This window comes from Carcharhinus amblyrhynchos, chromosome 3 (assembly GCF_965287045.1).
Source record: "Carcharhinus amblyrhynchos chromosome 3, sCarAmb.v2.hapA, whole genome shotgun sequence".
Lineage (NCBI taxonomy): Eukaryota > Metazoa > Chordata > Chondrichthyes > Carcharhiniformes > Carcharhinidae > Carcharhinus > Carcharhinus amblyrhynchos.
Genome location: NC_137326.1, coordinates 121,918,706 through 121,935,702, shown reverse-complemented (window position 1 = coordinate 121,935,702; position 16,997 = coordinate 121,918,706). Strand labels below are relative to the sequence as shown.

Genomic DNA, 16,997 nt, shown 5'->3' with positions numbered 1-16,997 from the left:
CCATCCCACCCCATTTTAGAAAGTACCATAACCTTACTGCAGCTAATTTTTCAAACCAGCAAAGGTAAGAACTGGGCAGTGGTGAAGGCCCACAAATGTAAAGTCTCTAACTAAAGGCAATGAAACAAAAAGCAACGTCAATTAGCATGTGAGATGTTAAAATTTTCCTTGCTGTAATTGTGAATCCAAGGAAAAGGGTCGCAGTTCCTACAATATCTGGCAGCAATATGACATTTTATCTTTGACCAATTAAAATCTGCACCATTGGGAGCAAAGCAAAACAGATAATGTAGTTAATTAACACAAGGTTTCCAAACATGCAAAGACCTTCATGTCGCAAGTAGGGAACTAAGTATTTGTGAAGGATAAGCTTGCATCCGTGAGAAATAGTTCTCAGTCAGCAGAACCATATTATATAGGCATTTATTTATACATGATGCATTCATAGAATATACCATGCTTACTTATGGATGTCGTTTTCCAATCTAAATTTCTGTTCCAGTAGCAACATTTCTACCAAAAGACGACCTCAAATGAGCAGAGATTTCAACAGGGAAATGCAGCAAAGGCAAGCTGGCTGAAGTGTAGAATTAATGATCGATCCAACCAAAATATGCATCAACAGAACAAGTTACTTGAAATTTTAAAACAAAAAATTTAACTTCAAAGTACTGTATACACCTCTGTAACACTGCAAGAATATCCACAGCACATGTTTGAACTGATTTTTAAAAATGGAAGGTAGATCAATCAGAACTGTTTCTTGTGCAGCTCAGTTATTATGCATCGGAAGCCGATGTGATTAGGTCAAATCCACATTTATTAAATCAGTGGGAATACAAACATCCAATGTGACATCATTCTATGCAAGGCTACAGCTGTGCACACTTGCTCAGTTTTAAGTTAAGTTCAAGAAAATAAGGCTTTTAATTGTATAAGGCAGCATTAGTAGTCCTCTGCAGGCATCCCTCAGATAAATTGTCTTTGCATATTATAGTTTGCTACCTGTGCACGCTAGCATGAAACCATGCAAACTAAAATGGCATTTGGAAATCAGACATCTTGCCTCTGAGGACAGGCCATAACATTTTTTCAAAGCTCTTTCAAAATAATCAAAGTTAGATAGCTGTGTCATGGCGATCATTTTCCAATGTTTATTCAGGGAGGTGTGCCACATTTTGTACAAATTCAATTACTATTTCATCATTGTTTCATCAGTGTTTTTAATAGGCTGACGCAATTAGTTTTAGCTCACAAAGAAAAGTTAACACTAGTCACAAAAAAGCTTTATTTGCCAAAGCTCTGCCAGAAGGATAATCTTGAGCTATTTATTGATCAGTGCATGTGCTGCAAGGTAGCGTAATTACTGATTCTTGACACTGTTTTCTGTTTTTATGGATTGTGAATGGCTAGTTTCTCAAATTAAGGATGTAGTTTTGCAGTATTTCTCAACTTTGCATCACTTTCAGTAATATTTCCCCAAGAGAAGCAACTGTATTTCAAATTTCACCTGTTCTTGAAATCTGTCTCGAGGACTTCGTGCAAAAGCACAAGGCTGTGTTGAGTACTAAAATAATTTGCATCAAGATGCTAGTGGTCCAATTCTGAGACAATTTTTAAAGTATGTACTTTTATCAGCTCTGGCTCTGAACTCAAAGTTCAGAGGTGTCCCAAAGAGAAATAATGGATATCTTTGTCACTAGATATTGTCAGTGGGATAAAACAAGCATATAAGCTGGTTGTATGTTGAGACTAATGTGTAGTTGAAACTCTCAAACCAATATTTCACAAGGCGTGCAATAGCATTAAGAGAATCATACTTGAGCTTAAGAGCAAGTCATCAAGTGTTTTCACGTCCAGATATATAGTGGTGTTCAGTTGTACACTGGTGATATTATTTCCATTTTTTTTTGCCTTGGGGTAATGCTGGTTAGCAAAGAAAAATATTTTCATTCTAAAACACAGCAGCTTACATTGGTCTTTACGGATGCATAGTGAATTGGCAGCCTATTTTATGCTGTGCCCAAGCATTCTCCACTGGAAAAGAAAACCAGGACTTGTGTAGACAAGGCTACCAATTTATTTTTAGTAATTTCATGTAAATGGTAAAGTCCAATTTCACCCACTACTTTGAAGGAGCAAAGACTCGCAGTGCCAAATCCAAAACTCAGCAAATAAAGTTTGATTGTCTCACTGAGGTTCCCAGAGTAAGCAACAAGAGCATAACAGTGGTTATTGTACGAGTCAGGTTGTTCTATGCTCCTGATGTTCTTTCTTGTGACAGCAAATAAGCTAATGCTGGCATCACAAGAGAAGTCTGTAGTCACAATGTGAAATTCAGGAGTGAGGGGGGTTAACACAAGTAGCTGGAGCTTAAAGAAAACCAAAATAGATGACAGAGTACATTAACAAGGTACAAAACTATGGTTAGCATTTCATCACAAATGAGTGAGGAGTTGTTTTGGATGCTTTCATTAGCAGTTTAATGATGCACACAAATATTAGTAATTGAAACTGCCCTAGTCTCAATTCACATTTGAAAGTTCCTACCGTTTGAAAGTTGATTGCAGAAAACTACCCTTCTTAGACTCAACTTGAACATGAGCTTTTGCAGCAAGCTCAGATCTTCTGCAAAGAAATTTTTTTAAATTAGTGTTAACATTCTGAAAAACTGCACTTGTGTGATTTACTTGTGCAACATGCAATTGTGTTTGATAGCTTCTGCACAATTGAGTGTCTCAAAGTGTGTATCAACAGTGCAGTTTAGTGGGAAAACAAGTTTTGTTAGGACACTAGAATCTAAAACATAGTTGGAAAGTGCAACTGTTGAGCTTCAGAAGGCTGGAAAACAATACATGTATTTGTCCATCTTCAATACTTCGCCAATTTGTTAAGAGAACAGACAATTCAGCGGAACCGCAAAGGCTGATTCTTCTCATGGCAGTAACAACATTCCCATTAAGAGAAGCCAGCATTACAAGCATAGTTGGACAGTCAGAAGCATTTACCAACAGGATATCAAGTATCTTTGTGCCAAAATGTTACAATTGAACTTTAGGCCAGATGACATGAAAATCTGTTGATCAGACCACTGTATCTCTAATAGGAACATTCAAATGTGAACTGACAAATTGGCAACGTATTATGCCACCTATTCAGTTCAAGAGTCTTAGAAAATGCTGAGTGCATCTTCAGCTGAGATATTACCTTCTAATCCAGGGCCAGGCATTTGATGCTGACCTAGCCATTGCACTAAGGATATTACAAAGGGACATAAACTAAGTGAGTGGGCAAAAAATCTGGCAAATGGAGTCTAATGTGGGAAAACATCTAATTGTCCATTTTATGGAGGGGGTAGAGGTAGAGAGATTCTTCCCGCTTAGAAAGGAAAACAGAACTAGAGGGCACAGCCTCAAAATAAGGGGGAGGGGAGAATCAGTTTAGAACGGAGTTGAGGAGGAACTTCCTCACTCAAAGGGTGGCGAATCTCTGGAATTCTCTGCCCATTGAAGTGATGGAGGCTACCTCGTTGAATATATTTAAGTCGCAAGTAGATAGATTTCTGATAGACAAGGGAATTAAGGGTTATGGGGAGAAAGCGGAAAAGTAGAACTGATCCACTTCAATTCCCGTGATCTTACTGAATGGCAGGGCAGGGTCAAAGGGCTAAATGGCCTACTCCTGCTCCTATTTCTTGTGTTCTTATTTTGGCAGGAAGAATAAAAAGTAGTGTTATCTAAAGTGATATTGAGAAAGACCCGAGTGTCCTTAAGCATGAATCGCGGAAGACTATAATAAAGGTATAGCAAGTAAATAGGAAAGCTAATAGAATTTTTTGTTTATTGCGAGGGGAATTGAAGACAACAGTAAGGACAGCATGCTTCAGTTGTACAGAGCACTGACGAGACCACATCTGGAGTAGTGTATAGCATTGGTCACCTTATTTAATGAAGAACGAAAGTCCATTGGAACCAATTCAGAGAACATTTACAACTAATACCAGAAAGTCTTGAGGAAAGGTTGGATAGGCTGGGATTGTATCTGCTGAGTTAAGAGGCGACTTCATTGAAACTCTTAAGATCCTGAGAGGTCTTAACATGGCAGACGTGAAGAGGAGGTTGTTTTCTCTTGTGGGAGAATCTAGAATCTTGGGCAGCACGGTAGCAGTGGTTAGCACTGCTGCTTCACAGCTCCAGGGTTCTGGGTTCGATTCCCGGCTTGGGTTACTGTGTGTGTGGAGTTTGCACATTCTCCTCGTGTCTGCGTAGGTTTTTTCCGGGTACTCTGGTTTCCTCCCACAGTCCAAAGATGTGCGGGTTAGGTTGATTGGCCATGCTAAGAAATTGTCCCTTAGTGTCCAGGGATGCGTAGGTTAGAGGAATTAGTGGGTATAATATGTAGGGATATGGGGGTAGGGCCTGGGTGGGATTGTGTTCGGTGCAGACTCGATGGGCCAAAGGGCCTCTTTCTGCACTGCCGGGTTCTATGATTCTAGAACTACGGATCACTTTAAAAATAGGTGTTTCTCATCAAGACAGATAAGGACAATTTTATTTGAGGGTCTTTGAATACCCTTCCTCAAAAGACAGTGGAAGCAGAGCTTTTGAATATTTTAAGACACAGTAAGATAGATTCTTAAGCAAGGGGGTGAAATGTCATCGGGGTAGGTAGAAATGTGGAGAGGGGATTACCAATCAGCCGTGATCTTGTTGAATGGCACAGTAGGCTCAAGGAGATGAATGACCTACTCTGCTCCTAATTTGCACGTATGGCTTAGTCAAAGAGTTTTTTTTAAACATTTACTAAGCCTTTTAGCCAACAAGAACATTATATCTGATAAAAAGGGAAGAGTGACTATTCTTTTAAATACATGTACACTGTCCAAAGAAAATCGCTCAAATTCATTTTCTGTCACAATTAATGTTTGGGGCAATTTCTTATTTCTTTCTGGATTGCGTTCATCGGAAGCTTACTCAGTCATTGATAATACCACATGTGCATAAATTCATGGTGATTGCTCAAGGTAACTAAACTAAAATTCCATAACAAGTACTCAATGAGATTTGACTGTTCATAATTTACCTCCAAATGCTCTTCAAATGAGACTAACCAATAAGCAGTCATACTTGCATAGTATTTCACCATTCCTAAGAAATATTCAAAGGTACTTGTGGTAGCAAGCATGGAACGAAGTACAGATGGGTTAGAATCTTGGTTAAATATGTCTAAATTTCTCAAAATACCCCATCTGTTTGATCTACTGTTTCCTGGTAATCCACCTGGGAATGGGTTTCACCTTGCTTGAATTCAGCCACTAAATGAAAAACTCCAGCAACAAGAGAAAGAGCGTGAAATAGAAAGGGAGCTCAGTTCTCATCAGTTTTAAAAGAATGAAAGTAAAATGTAAGTGTGTGCCAACAAGCACAAGATCAATGGGTTTCCCAAATTAGTAGCACAAGGAAGTGATTTTAAAATATCTACCAAAGCACCGAGTAATTTGAAATTTTGTATACAAACCTGTTGCAGGCTTTTAAAGCACTCATTTTTCTATTTTTGCCAAGTTACCAGAGTGTCAAATGGAATTCTTTTCACTATTTTTGCTCCATGACCACTAGATAGCCATAGGGACAACAGCCTCACCTACCAAAGCTAAACCTACCACAGTCCCATCATCCATTAGTCTAGCTTTTGCAACCCAAGAAGGAAAATTAAAATGCTTTATGATGTCATTCCATTATTGTGGCATCATACTGTAGAAGTGTAATTTCCACTTTGTATATTTATACAGGTTTACAACAGACTCCCAGCAACTAAATTCATCTCAACTTCAAAAGAGAAAGCACTTCAGTACAAGAATATAAGTTATCTCATCTAAGAATAAGCAATATTAAACATTGTGGTGTTGGGCATGGAAATGGGAGTCATCTGTGGGAAGTAAACAGCCTGGATTAAATCGTAGGGCTACAAGGACGAGCAAATATCCTGAAGACTGCTTGATTACTCAGAAATTCAAGGAGCAGAATTTCACTCGAACTCCAGGATAGTCTTGTTCCAACTTACATTGCTCTGCAATACTAAAAATTGAGTGATCGGTGCGGGAGAACGATTTTGCCTGACACTCTCATATGATCTGTGAATAATTGGTAACGTGGCATACATTTTCATTAGAATCCATCACCTCAAAAAGGACACAAATGTCACTTGGCATTGGAAAACCTATAGAATAAATTAACAAGAACTTCAGCCCTCAAGTCAGCTCTGCCATTCAGTAGGATCATGGCTAATAGATCTAGCTCAGCAAAATCTTCCTTCACTTTTCCCATGTCGGTGAGCAACATCTATTTATAAAGCACCTTTAACGTAATGAAATGTCCCAAGACACTTCTCAGGAACATTGTAAATCAAAGTATATGGCTCAGTGCCATAAGGAGATGTGTCAGATAATCAAAACTTAATCAGAAAGGTAGGTTTGAAGGAGTGTCCTACAGTTGTCAAGAGGATATTTTAGAGTTTGGCCTCTGGCAAAAAGTCACCAATGGTGGAACAGTTAAAATTGGGAATGCATCCAAGAGATCACAATTAACATGGGTATCTTGGATGATTGTACAGCTGAAGGGGATTACAAAGATTTGATTTATTATTGTCATATGTATATTGGTATACAGTGAAAACTTGTTTCTTGCAAGCTATATAGAATGCATTCTGTACATAGAGAAGGAAAGGAGAGAACGTAGCAGTTTTTTAGTTTATTTATTACTGTCACATTAAGACAACAATGAAGTAACTATAAAAGTCCCCTAGTTGCCATATTGCGCAGGTACACGAGGGAGAATTTTGCATGGCCAACACACCTAACCAGCACATCTTTCAGACTACGGGAAGAAGCCTGAGCACCAGGAGAAAACCCATGCAGACACGGCGAGAACATGCAGACTCTGCACATTGACCCAAGCCAGGAATGGAACACAGGTCCCTTGGTGCTGTGATGCAGCAATGCTGATCACTGTGCCACCAGGCGCTAATAGTGTTACAGTCATAGCTAGGCTACAGAGAAAGACCAACGTAATGTGAGGTAGGTCCAAATCAACAGTCCAATTGCAGCAGGGAAGAATCTGCTCGAGTCCATTGGTATATGATCTCAGACTTCGGTATCTTTTTCCTGATAGGTGGTGGTGGTGGCGGAAGAGAACATGACTACGGTGCATGGGGTCCTGAATTATGCTAGCTACTTGTCTGAGGCAGCGGGAAATGTAGATAGTGTCAATGGAGCAAAACACTCCCTTGAGTTCCACAGCATATCCATAATTCTGTGTTCCCATTGATACATTTAAGAAATGACTTAGAAGTTTCTCTCACAGTTCAGACTCCCCTATCATTGGGAAAAGATGTTAACTATCTACATTATCTATGCCCCTCGTTATTTTATAGACCTTTGTATGATCACATCTAAACCTATGTTCCACAGAAAAATCCCAATCTATCCAGCCTCTCCTTATAACGCAATTCATCAAGTCCTGATAGCACTCAAATCTTTGCTACATCCTTTTTAGTTTAATAATATCCTTTCCATAACAGGGTGACCAAAACCGTGCAACATTCCAAGTGTGGCCTTACCAATGTCTTGTACAACTTAACAAGACGTCCCAACTCCTGTATTCAATGTTCTCACCAATGAAATCAAGCATACCAAATGTCTTCTTCCCCACCCTGTCCACCTATGACTCCACTTTCAAGGAGCTATGAACCTGTACTCTTAGATCTTTGTTCCGACGCTTCCCAATGCCTACCATTAACTGCGCAAGTCCTGATCACCTCACTTTTCTAAATTAAACTTCATCTGTCATTCACCAGCCCAATTGATCAAGATCACGTTGCAATCCGAGATAACCTTCTTCACTGTCCATGATGCCACCAATCTTGGTGTTATCTGCAAACTTACTAACGATTCTTCCTAAATTCTCATCCAAATCATTAATATTAATGACAAACAACAGTGGTCCCAGGAACGATCCTGGAGACACACTGCTGGTCACAGGTCTCCAGTTTGAAAAACAACCTTCTGTCTTCTGTCATCAAGTCTATTTTGTATCCAACTTGCTATCTCACCTGGATCCTGTGAGATTTAACCTTATGCAACAACCTATGTAATACCTTGTCAAACGCCTTGCTAAAGTCCACATAGACGATGTCAACTGCACTGCCCTCTCCTACTTTCTTGGTTACCTCTTCAAAAAAAAACTCAAATTCGTGAGACATGCTAAGGAACAAATTTGGGAGTGGGAATCAAATCTTGTGGCTTCACTAGTCCCAGTATTTAATGGAAGGAAATTCATGTTCGCCCAGTACTTGTCAAATAAGAGTCTATCAATCCCGAAACTCAGCTTATGTTCTAGGGGATCTGGGTTCAAATCCCACAATGGCAGATGATTGAATTTGAATTAAATAAAAAGTGTCTGGTATTAAGAATCTACTGATTACCATTAACCACCGTTGATTGTAAGAAAAATCTATCCGGTTCACTAATGTCCTTTAAGGAAGGAAATCCGCCATCCTTACCTGCTGTGGCCTACATTCGACTCCACAGCCACAGGCAAATAGGATTGAGCAATAAATGCTGGCCAACCAGCAACACTCATGTCCCACGAATTAATAAAAAAGAGTCTGATAATTTAACAACAGTGGAGATGGCAAAAGATGATGGTATGGTAGAGCCAGGTGTTATCAGTGTAGACATGAAAATTAACCCTGTGATTTCAGATAATGTTACTGAGCAGCAACACGCAAGTGAGAAACGAAGGCCAAGAATACAGCCTAGGGAACACCAGAAGCCATCATATGGAAACAGGAAGAGAAGACATTGCAAAGGATTTTCTAGTTACAATTAGACAAGAATGGAATGAAGTAATAGCAGTGCCAAGCAACTGGATGACAGTGAAGAATGAGGTGGTCAACCACGTCAAGGCTGCAGACAAGTTAAGAAGACATAGTGGCAAAGTTCTCTCTGTCATAGTCACACAAGATGTTATTTGGATAGAAGCCAGAGCAGGGGCAGAAACCCAACTGGAGATATTCCTTTGTGTGCAAACATTTATCCATCTCTCTGGGGGGGGGGGGGTTAAAAAAAATTCCAAAGATACAAAATATTTTGAGTGAAGAAACTTTTCATCTCATTCCTAAAAGGCTTATCCTTTATTCTGAGACTTGGACCCAGATTTCAAGACTCCTCAGCCCAAGAGGACATCTTCCCACCATCTATCCTATACAGTCCCTTAAGGACAACGAGATCACCCATCATGCTTCTAAACTCCAAGAAATATCTCAAAGTGTACACAACCTCCTCATTCCAGAACAGTCTATCAAGCCTTCATTGCACTCCCTCCAAAGGCAAGTCTATATTTTGTAAGGAAACCAAAACTGTACATCTTTCTCCAGGGGTGATCGCTTTAAATTATGCGATTACCATTGTATTAATGTTTTTACTTGTACTCCAATCCCTTCATAAGGACCATTTGATTTTTGAAACTGCCTGCTACATGTTAAACTTCATGCAATTCATGAGCAAGGACTCAGATATCCCTCTGAATATCAACATTTAATTTTATTTTTCCCCACAGATGCTTTCACATTTCTTCATACTATATTCCATTCATCATGCTCTTATCCAGTTAACCTGTAAATCCTTGTGCAACTTTTTTTTTTCCTCTCACAGCTTACTTTGCCATCTAACTTTGCATCATCAGCAAACTCAGATACATAATACTTGGCATCCCTTCATCCAACTTTGACTATGCACTGAACCCTGCAGTATGTCGCTAGTTAAAACATACCAAACTGAATGACCAGTTTATCCTAATTTTTTTATCAGTTAACCAATCCTCAACCATGTTGCTATATGGTACAATTTATTGGATTTTATGGACATAAATTGAGCCTAAACATTTCAACCATCACATACAAAAGTGTAATATACATGTTGCCTTTCCTGTTGACAGCAATCAACTTTAAACATTGCTAATATTCAGGTTGTAGCTGTTGTAACAAGTTTTAACTCAACTGCAGTTTCATTAGGAGACTTGTATGCAAAATTAAATCATTCCTTTCCAAATGATTACAAAAGTTCAAAAACTAAGTCATTTTAAATGTTTCCTTACCCAACAATCACTATTCCCATCTGCAGAATTTTCATATAAATTTACTCCCAACTTAGTAGCTGACAGCATTCCAACAAAACAAGCACATACTACCTTAACATTACTTTAACGGCCTTAAGAACATAGGAGTAGGCCATTCAGCCTGTTGATTCTGCTCTGCCATTCAAATGGATCATGGCTAATCATCTACACCTATACCATTTTCTCCCACTACCCCCTTACCCCTGAATACCATTAGTATCTAGAAATCTATTTGTCTTGAACATTTTTTTATTCTTTCATGGAATGTGCATGTCACTCTGAGCCAGCATCTGTTGTCCTAATTGGCCTTGAACTGAGTAGCTTGCTGGGCCATTTCAGAGGGCACTTCAGTCATCCACATTACTGTGCACCTAAATGCCAGACAGGGTAAAGATGGCAGATTTCCTTCCCTAGAAGGACATTAACTGAGCATGAATTATTGAGCTTCCACAGCCTTCCATGGCAGAGAACACCAACATTTCACCACCCTCTGAAGGGCTGAAGAAATTCTCCCTCATCTCAGTCTTCAAGTGGCCTGTTTGCCTGCCTCTGTCCCCTAGCTGGAGACTCACTAACCAGGGAAAACAATCTAGCAAGGTCTGCAAGGCATAACAGGCTACAAGATTGAAGGTAGGTAAAATCACTGGTTCCTTGCACCCCTGCCCAATGAGCTCAGTGCATTCTATGCCCATTTGGAGCAAAAGGTCAGCGAGAGCGTACCCTCCATCCAGAAGCCTCAGACGAACCTGTATCCTAGGTCACCATTGCCAATGACAGAGCAACCTTCTCAAAAGTCAATCCACATCAAGCTACTGGCCCAGATGGGCTACCCAGGTGAGTACTCAGGCCCTGCACAACCTCTCTTTACAACCATCTGTCTCTCCAAGGCGATGACCATCATTCCAGTGCCAAAGAACAACAGGACAGCATGTAATAACTATCATCTGATGGCTCTGACATCCATCATTATGAAATGCTTCAAAAGGTTAGTCATGGCATAAATCAACTGCTGCTTCCCAGACTGCCTGGATCCACGACAATTCGCCTATCGCTACAACAGGTCCACAGCAGACACCATCTCCCTGACTCTATACTCAACCCTGGAGCACCTAGTAAACAAAGACACCCAGGTCAGACTCCTTTAGCATTATTCCTACAAGACTCATCTCTAAACTTTGTGGCCTGGGGCTTGATTCCTCCCTCTGCAGCTGGCTGTTGGACTTCCTAACCCACAGGCCTCAGTCAGTAAGGAATGGCAACACCACCACCTCCAGGATCATACTCAACACCAGTGTTCCACAAGGCTGTCTCCTCAGCCCCTTACTATATTCCTTATAAACCTCTAACTGTATGGTTAAATTCCCCTCCAACTCAATTCTCAGGTTTGCTGATGAGACTACCATTGTAGGTAGGATCTCAAACAATGATGAGACACAGTGCAACAAACAGACAGAATCTAGTGAACTGCTACGACAGAAATAATCTCTCCCCCAGTGTCAACAAAACAAATGAGATGGTCATTGACTTCAAGAAGTGAGGTGGAGGGCATGCCTCTGTCCACGCCAATGGGGATGAAATAGAAATGGTCGAGAGCTTCAAATTTTTGGTGTCCAGGTCATCAACCACCTGTCCTGGTCACACTATGTCGACGCTGTAGTTAAGAAATCCCACCAACGCCTCTACTTTCTAAGGAGACTAATGGAATTTGGCATGTCTGCTACAACTCTCACTAACTTCTACAGATGCACCATAGAAAGCATTCTTTCTGGTTGTATCACAGCTTGGTATGGCTCCTGCTCTGTTCCAGATCGCAAAAACTACAAAGGGTCGTGAACAAAGCCCAGTGCATCACGCAAACCAGCTTCCCACCTATCAATACTGTCTACACTTCCCGCTGCCTCAGAAAAGCAACCAGTATAATCAAGGACCCAACGCACCCTGGATACAGTCTCTTCCACCATCAGTAAAAAGGTACACAAGTTTGAGGGCACATGCCAACCGACTCAATAACAGCTTCTTCCCTACTACCAGACTTTTGAATGGACCTACCTCACATTATGCTGATCTTTCTCTACACCCTAGCAACGACTAACACTTCATTCTGTATTCTTTCCTTCCTTGTGTACGGTGTGCTTTGTTCGTATAGAACACAAAGAAGATGTTTCACTGGAAACTAATGCACGTGACGTAATAAATCAAATCCAATGAGATCACCTCACATTCTTTAAAATTCTAGAGAATAGAAGTCAATCCATTCCTGCCCGCCCCCAAACATTGGTGAACCGCCACTGTATTTTCTCTAATGGCAAATATATTGTTCCTTAGAAAAATGCACCAAAACTGTACAAAAGAGTGCAGGTGCCAAGGTTCTATACAAAAATAAGACTTAATTTTCTCCTATACACTAATCCCCTTACAATGTCGGCCAATGTACCATTTGCCTTCCTAACTGCTTGCCACACCACATCAGATGGCTCATGAAAAAGCATCCCAGTCTCTTTGAACAACATTTCTCAACCTCTCACCATTCCAAGAAATACTGCTATCCACTTTAATAGAAAAGGTGGCAAACTTCACACTTATTCACAATATATGCCATTTGTCATGTTCTTCCCCATGCTCAGCCTGCCCAAGTGCACTTGAATTCTCTTCCTCAACTTACATTCTAGTTTTGCACCATCAGCAAATCTGAAATATTATACCTGATGCAAAGCTCTTCACGTTTCACGCACCTTAGAAAAATTCACTGTAGTTTTTTTTAAAAGACTGCAAATTCTAACTAGGAGTAACAAGCGAAACCAAAAAACAAAGACTTAAGACCATATGATATAGGAGCAGAATTAGGCTACTCGGCCCATCAAGTCTTCTCCACCATTCAATCATGACTGATACTTTTCTGATCCCCTTATTAATCAAGAACCTATCTTAAAGACACTCAATGACCTGGCCTCCACAGCGTTCTGCAGCAAAGAGTTCCACAGATTCACCACTGTCCGGCTGAAGAAATACCTCTGTTTTAAAGGACTGCCCATTGATGTAGTGTATTCCATGACCTCAGGATATTTCAAAGTATTTCACAGCCAATGAAATACAACCGAGCAATTAATTTGCACACAGCAAGGTTGCATATAAAGCAAAGAGATAACAGATAACACACCTATTAACAACCTTGGTTGCATTATATTCCAGGTCAGAAACTCCCAGGTGGACCTCAAAAGAAGCAGGAGAGCGACTGCTTTTCAGTCTGATGTCCAAGCACCTTCTAAACTAAAACTGCAGCCAAACTCAAAGAAAAAGAACTCCTAAATAGATGACCTCACCACCCGGTCAAATTCCAAGTCAGTACATGAGGCCCAGATTAGAAATAAACAAAGCCCCATTGGCGAATGTGGACTGGGGGAGCGCGTTGGAGGGAGGATCTTAGCTGTATAGGGCATTGGTGAGGCCGCAGCTGGAGTACTGTGTGCAGTTTTGGGCGCCGCACCTGCGCAAGGATATTTTGGCCTTGGAGGGAGTGCAGAGGAGGTTTACTAGGCTGATACCGGAGTTGAGGGGGTTGAGCTATGAGGAGAGGCTGAATAAACTAGGCTTGTACTCGTTAGAGTTTAGAAGAATGAGGGGAGATCTCATTGAGACATATAAGATGATGAATGGGATGGATAGGATAGAGGTGGAGAGACACTTCCAGCTCAAAAAAGACAGTAGGACTAGGGGGCACAGCCTCAAGATAAAGGGGAGGTGGTTTAGAACGGAGTTGAGGAGGAACTTCTTCACTCAAAGGGTGGTGAATCTCTGGAATTCTCTGCCCGTTGAAGTGGTGGAGGCTGCCTCGCTAAATATTTTTAAGAAGCGGGTTGATGGGTTCTTGATAAGAGAGGGGATTAAGGGTTATGGGGAGAGGGCGGGAAAGTGGAACTGAGCCACGACAGATCAGCCATGATCTTGTTGAATGGCGGGGCAGGCTCGAGGGGCTAGATGGCCTACTCCTGCTCCTATTTCTTATGTTCTTATGTTCTTGGTGCTCAGCGGAAATTTATTCCGATGGTCAAAAAGGATAGTAGGAGGAGAGGTAATAAGCCGTGGATAACAAAGGAGGTGAAGGAAAGTGTTAAACTAAAACCGGAGGAATTTAGAGTAGCTAAGAGTAGTGAGCGAGAAGAGGATTGGGAGAGGTTTAAATGTCAACAAAGATTGACAAAGAAGTTGATAAAGAAGGGTAGGAGAAACTATGAAGCTGGGCTAGCGCTTAATATAAAAAAGGATAGCAAGAGTTTTTATAAATATATAAAAAGGAAGAGGCTGGGTAGGGTGAATGTTGGTCCTTTAGAGGATGAGAAAGGGGACCGGGATATGGCTAAGGTATTGAATAACTTTTTTGTTTCTGTCTTCACGGAGGAGGACGTGAATAATTTGCCGGGTGTTAGCGATGGAAAGGTGGTAGGACTGGAGGGTCTTAATGACGTTACTGTTACTAGAGAGGCGGTGCTCGACAGACTGGAGGGGCTGATTGTGGACAAGTCCCCAGGACCGGATGGCATGCATCCGAGGGTTCTGAAAGAAATGGCGGAGGTGATAGTGGATGCCTTGGTGGTTATTTTCCAGACATCGCTGGATTCCGGGGAAGTGCCGGATGATTGGAAAACGGCTAATGTTACGCCGTTGTTTAAGAAGGGTGCCAGGCAAAAGGCGGGGAATTATAGGCCGGTTAGTTTAACATCTGTGGTAGGTAAAATGTTAGAATCTGTCATTAAGGAGGAAATTGCGACGCATCTTGAAGGGAATTGCTCGATAGAGCAGACGCAGCACGGTTTCATTAAAGGGAAGTCGTGTCTGACAAATTTACTGGAGTTCTATGAGGATGTGTCTAGGGCGGTGGATAGAGGAGAGCCGGTGGATGTGGTCTTTCTAGATTTTCAGAAGGCGTTTGACAAAGTGCCTCACAAGAGGTTACTGCAGAAGGTCGAGGGACATGGAGTTGGGGGTAGGGTGTTAGCGTGGATAGAGGATTGGTTGTCAAATAGGAGGCAGAGAGTTGGGGTCAATGGGTGCTATTCGGATTGGCGGATGGTGACTAGTGGAGTGCCCCAGGGGTCGGTGCTGGGGCCTCAGCTTTTTACCATTTATATAGATGATCTGGAGGAGGGAACCGAGTGTAGAGTGTCGAAATTTGCTGATGACACCAAGATTGGGGGAACAGCAAATTGTGGAGGGTGTGGAGAGTCTGCAGAAGGATCTAGATAGGCTGGGCGAATGGGCCAGGAAATGGCAAATGGAATTTAATGTTGGCAAGTGTGAGGTGGTCCACTTTGGTAGGAAGAACCATTACTTACGGGGCGAAAAACTGCAGCAGGCGACGGTGCAGAGGGACCTCAGGGTCCTTGTGCATGAGTCGCAAAAACCCAGCTTGCAGGTGCAGCAGGTGGTCAGGAAGGCGAATGGGATGCTGGCCTTCATAGCGAGGGGGATTGAATATAAAAGTAGGGAGGTCTTGCTGCAGCTGTATAGGGCATAGGTGAGGCCGCAGCTGGAGTACTGTGTGCAGTTTTGGGCGCCGCACCTGCGCAAAGATATTTTGGCCTTGGAGGGAGTGCAGAGGAGGTTTACTAGGCTGATACCGGAGTTGAGGGGGTTGAGCTATGAGGAGAGGCTGAATAAACTAGGCTTGTACTTGTTAGAGTTTAGAAGAATGAGGGGAGATCTCATTGAGACGTATAAGATGATGAATGGGATGGATAGGATAGAGGTGGAGAGACTCTTCCCGCTCAAAAAAGACAGTAGGACTAGGGGGCACAGCCTCAAGATAAAAGGGGGGCGGTTTAGAATGGAGTTGAGGAGGAACTTCTTCACTCAAAGGGTGGTGAATCTCTGGAATTCTCTGCCCGTTGAAGTGGTGGAGGCTGCCTCGCTAAATATTTTTAAGACGCGGGTTGATGGGTTTTTGATAGGAGAAGGGATTAAGGGTTATGGGGAGAGGGCGGGAAAGTGGAGCTGAGCAGCGACAGATCAGCCATGATCTTATTGAATGGCGGGGCAGGCTCGAAGGGCTGGATGGCCTACTCCTGCTCCTATTTCTTATGTTCTTAGTAGCAATCAATGATCTTCTAGCAGATCACTCAGCAACAATGAAAAGAACCAACAGGTCTGCTTAGCCACAGAGAACAAGTTAAAAAAAATCTTAAAAGGCACGCTAAATGTCACAGTTGTGGGATAAATATTAGCTAAACAGCACCTCCTCCACGATCATCCTCAATATCGGTGTCCCACAAAGCTGTGTACTATACTTGTTATACACCTACGGCCAAATTATCCTCCAATTCGATTTTCAAGTTTGCAGACGACACAACCGGAGTGGGTTGAATCTCAAACAATGACGAGACAGTACAAGGTCAACAATGGCTTCAGGAAGGGTAAAGGAGAACATGCCCTTGTCTATATCAACGGGGAACAAAGTAGAAAGGGTCGAGAGCTTCAAGTTTTTAGGTATCCAGATCACCAACCAGATATCCTGGTCCCCATGCCGACACTATAGTTAAGAAAGCCCACCAAAGCCTCTGCTTTCTTAGAAGACTAAGGAAATTTGGCATGTCAGTTACGACTCTCACCAACTTTTACAGATGCACCATAGAAAGTATTCTTTCTGGTTGTATCACAGCTTGGTATGGCTCCTGCTCTGCCCAAGACCACAAGGAACTACAAGACATTGTGAACGTAGCCCAATCCATCATGCAAACCAGCCTCCCATCCACTGACTCTGTCCACACTTGTACACTTGGACTGTCTACCCCAGTCCAATGCTAGCATCTCCACATCAGTCTACACTTGCCA

The 16,997-nt window shown here is 41.8% G+C and overlaps 1 protein-coding gene across 8 annotated transcripts in view; it reads right to left on the bottom strand.

Moving 5' to 3' along the window:
• Positions 1 to 16,997, bottom strand: part of trip12 (thyroid hormone receptor interactor 12) — a 170,946-nt gene that overhangs the window by 141,463 nt on the left and 12,486 nt on the right. For 6 of the 8 annotated variants that reach the window (XM_080185919.1, XM_080185916.1, XM_080185913.1 and 3 more), the window contains one exon: positions 2,551 to 2,628. The exons of the other annotated variants lie outside the window; for them this stretch is intronic. The gene's annotated coding sequence lies outside the window, so the exon portion shown is untranslated. The remainder of the gene's footprint in view (positions 1 to 2,550; positions 2,629 to 16,997) is intronic. 8 annotated transcript variants of the gene reach the window in all.